The sequence below is a fragment of the Anser cygnoides genome, chromosome 5 (genome assembly GCF_040182565.1).
Source record: "Anser cygnoides isolate HZ-2024a breed goose chromosome 5, Taihu_goose_T2T_genome, whole genome shotgun sequence".
Taxonomy (NCBI): Eukaryota; Metazoa; Chordata; class Aves; order Anseriformes; family Anatidae; genus Anser; species Anser cygnoides.
This window is the reverse complement of record NC_089877.1, coordinates 29,320,594-29,327,907: the sequence shown is the minus strand read 5'-3', so window position 1 is coordinate 29,327,907 and position 7,314 is coordinate 29,320,594.

The window sequence follows — 7,314 nt, the reverse complement described above, 5'->3', positions numbered from 1 at the left end:
AGTGTTGCTTGCTTTGGTAAATATGTGATGTTACCAAAAACCTTCCAAAGTGTCCACTTCTTGCCTAGAACCTTTGAGATTGTCAAGTGCAGTACTGGAGACCTTGAGTGCTCCTGGCTACAACATGCTTACCTTGCAAATAGCATAAATACAGAGCTTGTGAATGTTACTATTCACTTTTGATTCTTTATTGTACGATGTTATTCCCCTTGCATAATTTTCTCTTGATTTACTCAGAAGTGGCAAACACAGGTGGGGAAAGAAAGGTAGGTAGTTGCAGAAATGCAAGCTACGTTTTTTAGTTGTGTTTAAAGTTGAGACATTACTTGACATGTACAAAACTGTAGCTCATTTTACACTTAATAACTTTGATGAAGGATGACTCATTGTGCCACTGTAAATTGGTCATATCAGACCTCAACTTGGAGAAAAAAACCCAGTCCAGAATTTTTAGTTTTAGGGCATCTGAATTGGTGGAGAAAGATTTAAAAAAATGTTCCGCAGCCTGAATAAAATAGCCTGAGGCCAGCAAGTATAGAAACGTCCTGAGAGGAAAGATGGACTAGAGTAGAAAGAAGCAGTGAAGTAAAAAAGGACAGAGGGATTTTCATTTTTGAGAGGTGGCAGCTTCAGTGTCAAAGACTGTAAAGATACAACTTAGAAGGAAACAAGACCTTTAGTACTGATGACAGTAGTTCAAATTTAGAAGTTTCCTTGTGCATGTGATCTTACAATAAACAGATTCGGGAATGTGTATACTTGTTTGCTTCGCTTAAAAGTATTTGGTACTCTGCAGAAGAGCAAAAGGTCTAAAGAAACACTGCCTGTGTTTCTGTGAGTAGTGTCTGTGATTCAGGTAGGCATCTTGATTAGAAGAAATAAACTTGGCAGACTCATCAGGGAACACGGTATAGTATGAGACTTGGCTGAACTATTGTATTTCAGAAGCCAGATTATTTTTAAAATAGAACACTTTTAGATTTGCATTGGAACAAATTACTTACCTTTACCAGGTGCCTTAGTTCCAACACTACAGGGCACAGGAATAAAAGCCCAGCTTTAAAATAACCATAAATGAACTCCTTTAATGTACTGAAGTCACAGCTTTTACAGGCAGTATGTTCTAACGTCTGACACTTTACATGAGAACAAGTTAACCTGTCATTACTCCTGCCTTTATCCTCCTAGCCTGGGCCTTGAAGAGCAGTTTTTGTAAATTTCTCCTCAGTAAATGGAGGTGACATAAGACAGTGCAAATGTTAAATTTATTTCAGATGTAAGGGTTCTACCTATACCTTGCGGGTGCAGTTGAACAATATGGCGAAGATGATCTAGCTGCTCACTGCTGGGAAGAGGAACTGCTGTCCCTGCTCCTGCCCGTTGTCTTGTGCCAGCTCTGATGCTCATCTGATCCTCCATAAGCAATCTCGATTCTATCACAGAGTGGATACTTCAGGTCTCCCGAAGTATTGCTTTTACCAGTTCTCTCTGAATCTGACACATGGTGGGAGGAAGTGGAATTGTGACCTGGGGTGTAACTCCCCCGTGATCCTTCGGTTTCTCTCACAAGCACAAGTATCCTATTATCCCCCAAAATAAGAGATTTTTTTCTGTGATGTGTATCACATTTATTATTTGTTACATTTTTGTAAATTTAACACGACTCTTCAACCAAGGGTATCCAAGTAGTTTGTGAAGATAAATAAACTTTGATATAATTGGCCATGTCACATCACTGGTTTACAGGTGAGAAAAGCAAAGCAAGTGGTTAAGGGTGTTCACCTGTAGTTAAAAAGTAAGGGAGTTTCAGGAACAGGATGGGAGTGTGCCTGAAATGAAGGCCAGGATTCCTCACTGAATAGATTCATCTCTGACTCCTGCCATCTAGTGGCTGTACTTGCTGCCACTGCTTCTGGAGTCATGAAACGGGCTCAGGTTTTGTTTCCTCACAGAAGAGAAAAAAATATTTTAAAACTGATGTGAAATAGAAGTGTGCTTCAGAGTAAGAAGAAATGCCTAAAATGGATTTCCAGACATCTTCACTTGCAGTTATTATGTTTGCCATCCTCTCTTGAAGGCTACAGTTGTGCTTCCATAAATTCTCTAGCCCTTTTCTAGATGTTGCTCCTCATTCTCAGCAGCAGTTCTTATGCATCGGTTCCCAAACAGCTGCTTCTAGCCCTAGGCATCTAATCAAAGCTGGGCTTGGTTGCAGGGCCAGCAAGGCATTAGGAATAAACAGTGGGGGCAATGTTTAAGTAGCACAGTCCTAGCAAATACTGCTAGTAGCTGTTGCACTGTAATTGTCAGCCTCATCTCTTCAGTTCTGAACCTTCTCTGGCGCAAGGACATTTGCCATTCACTTTATAAGCAAGAATGCACAGGAACTTTAGCACTTTTTTTTTTTTTTTTAAGGTGCAGGTAGCGTCTGTTTCCCAATGATTTGCACAGGAGTTGCGATGTCTCTGTGTTATTTTTTAACTAGCTCTCTAGTTGTTCCACCAAGGTCAAGAGTCACACAGACACCCTGGAAGCAGAACGGCTCTTCTGATGCGCATGTTCAGTCAGGCCGTGTACAGGAATCTGGAGAGCCGAATGCTCTTGCAGGACAAAACAAAAAAATTTGCCTTGGAAAATGCAACCCTCGTGCCCCTTAGGAGCTGTAGTAGCCTGGGGGAACAACCCCTTTCAGTAAAGTTCCCCTAGCTTATGCTGAAAGACCTATCTGAGCTCAGACCTCAGCCCCGGGTGGCCTGGTGGCGGAGGACATTGCCCACATGTGCTGGGAAGCAGGCTGGATCTGGGAACTGTTCAGACTGGGGCTGACAGACTTTTTCAGTCTAAACAGCATTTTTTTTCCAGCTGTTTTGTTGGAATGGGAACACTCCACTTCTGGGGTGCTGGGAATCTGTGCCTGGCACAGATCACTCGAGTTTTTGCTATTTGTCAGTCGGAGTTCGTGCTGTGCGGGCGGGGATGGCAGGGAGCACCCAGCTGAGGGGAGCTTGGCTGGGCCTGTACGCGCAGTGCTCCCTACCCTGCGCAGGGCTGGAGGCCGCCGGGTCTGACACGGGCAGCCCTCGGCACTGCCTGCCCCTGCTGCTGCACCCCGGTCCTAGCGCTGAATATTGTACAGCTCCTAAATGGCTTCGGTTTTCTCACAAGGGTTTTGGAAACGTGTGATTTCCAGACAGTTTCCTCCATTCGCCCTGTGTAGCAATTGTTGGCTGGAAGGCTAAATGCTGTGCATACAGTACCTGAGGGTGTTTCCCCTTTTACCAGCCATGCCATCGGTTACCCCTCCACCCCCTGTCTCTACAAACCTGCAAGAGAGTTGTTAGCCACTCACCCTGGGGGCTGATTTGCTAGGACAATACCGCCGATGAGCGAACAGTTACGCCTAGTAGAGGCCTGGGGCTGGGGGGCACGCAAGCAGGGTGCTCTGTGCACCTTTACTGACTCCACGTAAAGCAGCCGTTCCAGCCCTGGCTTGACTCGGCACCGAAAGGAAAGTGTAAGGCTTAACAGGCTGAGGGCCTGGGTAAGAAACAAGGCCGCATTATGTTCTGTAGTGAAATACTAGGTAATGGCAACCCTGTAGGCCTGGGTAGTCTGGAGATGTTCAAAGGACAATCGCTACTATTGATTTGCTGGGCCTGGACTATGAGGGAGTGACGAGGGAGAGGCGAGAGTGTAAGGTAAAACCCGCTCTTCAAGATTAATGAAGGGCTTAAAATAAAAGACAAAGAGTTTCACAGGAACTGAATGATACTGTTGTGTGGTGTAGTGGCTGTTTCCCATAACCAGGGTCTCCTCTCCCTGTTCTTCCTTTCCTATCCGCGAAAATCCATGTGCTGTGTGGGTGTTCAGCAATGACAGGTTGAGCTGGAAAGGTCCAGATCAACATGCTTAGAGTAGATGCTTCAGTCCAGGCCAGGAACTGCTCTCTGTGTATGTGTGCATATGTACATGGGGTACATCGCTGAAGACCCTACGATCAGGTCCAGCAGGACCCTATATGCATGCTTATTTTATTTTGCCCAACAACTAGTTCTAAGGCAAGGATTTCTCCTTCCATTCCAGAGGCCCACAGATACTATTTTGTGGCTCGCAGAGGTAAGATATAGCAGGTCATGCTTTTAAAGGAAGTGAGCACTTCCTGGTCTAGCTGAAGTCATTAAAATCTGCAAATGCTCACACTGTAGAACCTTGAAAGCAGAGGTACCACAAACTGATTGTTAAAATTTGGGTGAGATTTTACCTGGGAGTGAAGAGGAGGTGTTGCAGCAAATGGTGCCACTACAATGACAGGAAAGGAAAGTAAGAAAAGATACACAGGGAAAGGAAACTGGATAAAATCCTTGGATTTTATACCTATGCCTGAAAGAATTATTCTTCAGTCTCGGTGAATGGGGCTCTGTGTCTAAGCGCTACTCACCACTGTGAGCCCTGCCTGCCTAAGCCATGCACTGCAGTGAAGCTTCAGATCGTACTGTCCGTTTAACAAAAAGTACAAGCAAGCAGCTCTGCTGTTTCTTGCAGACATGGCCACTGCCATGTTTTCTGCAACACTGCCAGTTTCTGTGAATGCCTAACTGAAAATTGATCTGCTCAAAAAAAAAAAAAAAAATCTTTAAGAAGCTTCCTCACTCTTTTCCTTCGAATTGTCATAGCCTATTATAGCACTTAGAAAAAACACTGCTGTAAACTGCTCTTCCAGGTTTGCCAAAACGCTTGCTGCAAGCTTTCTGCCCACACCTGCCCTCCACCTGTTTCAATTTGCTATACCCTTTTCCAGTCCTGGCACTTGTATGGTCTGAAATCCACATATGCTCATTATATGACCTTCCCTGAACTTCTTTTATTCCAGTAACTCATATCTCTTATCCTTGAATGCCAAAAGAATCACACTATGCTGTATTGTTCAGTAAGAATGAATGATAGTCAGTATATAACTTTTGAGATCCCAAATCTCTAAATTTACTTAGTTAATATCTTGAAAACCTGCACTGCACACTCTCCCATTTGTCTACATAACCTGAACAACAGTAACAGCTGTGTGTGGAAAAACAGTGCGGTGAGTGGTTTGTGCTTATACTCACGATGGAGAAGTGGTGTTACGTAGCAGCCAACGCTGAGGTGGACTTGGGTCTAAAGTTGCCCCATGCACTGCTACACCATGACTGTGCACTTTACATAACAGTGGGGTTTGTCCAGTATACCAGCAACTAGACAGGGCACCAGAGTGTCAGCTGCAATGCTGTGCTATTGAAGGAAACTGCAGCATACCTTATTATCAGATATATCATGTGAAGCAAGCAACAGCCGTAGCATGGAGTTCATGGGCTGGAGGAGGCGGGGGTTGCTGGAGCCAAATGTGTTCTTTGGGAGCTTCCAGACCACACTGCAGCCATCCCCAGTCCTTGACTTGCTGGATATTCTAGCATCAGGCAGAATGTTACCAGGCCGAGGGAAGGTGGCTGTGTATGGAAAGCTCTCCCTGGTTACAGGACCAGCATGGGGTTACAGCTAAGGTACCTGCACCCCATCCCCAGGTCTCTTGCCACAACATTCGCTAGCCTCCAAACTGCAGCATCTCCCTCTGTAAAATATGCAGGCTGATGCTGAGTACTGTAAATCCTTCTGTCGTCCTGGATGATTCTCCAACCCACTCTGCGAGCTCAAGACAGGTATTACAGCCTGAGTTGCCTCAGACATTTTGCAGCATGGCAGTGCTTGCAAGAGTATTCAGCTCTCTTGCCCAGGGCTGGTGCACCATGAAGACAGACCGAGAACCCCTCTGCTCCCACGGGGCCCCTTCGCGCCAGCCATTTGCAGAAAGCATCACGGCCCCTTTGCTGCGGGAGGTTAGCTGGGACCCCACCAGATGGTGCTGTAACACTGCCTCAACGAAATACCCTTTCTAGAGGAAACTTGAAAAACCCATCTTAAAATAGCCCTGGTGACCCAAACCTTTGTGGAAAAAAAGTATGTATTTATGTACCAAAAATACACAACAACACCCCTGACTAGAGAACTGGAAACTCTGCCTTCCTCCGCTCATGTGGTTTCCGGCATGCTCACCTGCCGGGGGAGCGGAAGGACGAGGAGGTGGAGAGGGGGCCTCAAAAACCAGCCGAAGGAGCCGAGGCATGCGCAGCTCCCTCGAAGGATCTGCTGGCAGCCCACCTGCGTGTCCCTTCCCATCCCGCTGTCTGCCCTTGGCCTGCCTCTGCCCTGGGGAGCACTGCAAGGAAGACCCAAGGGCTGCAGGCCTGTTCCTGGCTCTGCTGCAGCTCCTGAGGGACACAGGGCACAGCCTGACGAAGGGCACACGTGGCCTGCCTTTGTGGCCACCAGCAGGGCAGCGGGGTGAGGGGGGGCGGCCAAATTAAGATCCAGATACTAAACTGCAACGGTAAAACCACAAGGCAACCACCCAGGAAACCTTCACAGGCTGTTCTTGAGAGTGGTTGGTGAGGCTTAGAAGTAGTGAGAGCTTACAAATGCTTCTTTTCTGAACCAGACTGAGAAAAATAAAACTGCTGAGGAACCAGCCCCCCCTCTCCCCACACACGCACGCACACGTGTACCCACAGGAGCTACCCAGAAGTGGGGCTGGCACCCTTCTCCTGCCACAGCCCTGTTTCCAACCAGTCTTAGCTACACTTTCAATGGTGCCACTCTTCTAAAGCAGTCTGGTGACAAAGAGGCTTCAGGAAATAGTTTCTGGCTTGGTCCGGACAGAATTTCTAGCGGTCTGGGTGTGCCTTCTGAGCTGATGGCTTTTCTGCTGTGTTTTACCATCCAACAGGGAAGTAGCCCTCTCACAGCAGGCTGGCCAGGGGCTCTCTCCCCAGGCGTGCCTTCCCCTGTTGAGCCCTTTGCAAGCCAGCTCACCGCAGCAGCCTCAAACTGCAGGGTCCCCTAACCACGTCGGGGCTCCGGGGGGACAGGCCGAGGCAGCACACCCACCGCCGGTGAAGAGGTGCAGTTCTCTTTTCTCATCGGTCCTTTTACAGCAAAGGGACTCAGCTGGCTTTCTAGATCCACACACCCTACCCCCTATCCACACCCCCAAGCACAAACAGGGGCTGTGAAGTGATTCCCCTTCAAGACGGGATCCTTCTGCTGGAGAGCTTGAAGCCAGAACAGGCAGACTCCAAGATCCTGTTGCATGGATCAGGTCCCAGACTGCCTGGGCCCCTGCTCCTGCTGTTTGGCAACATGGTGGTAAGTTGTTCAGTCCTCCTGTGGCCCAATCATCCATGTCTCATCCGATTTGTCTTTACAGGGAGTCCAGCACATGCTGCC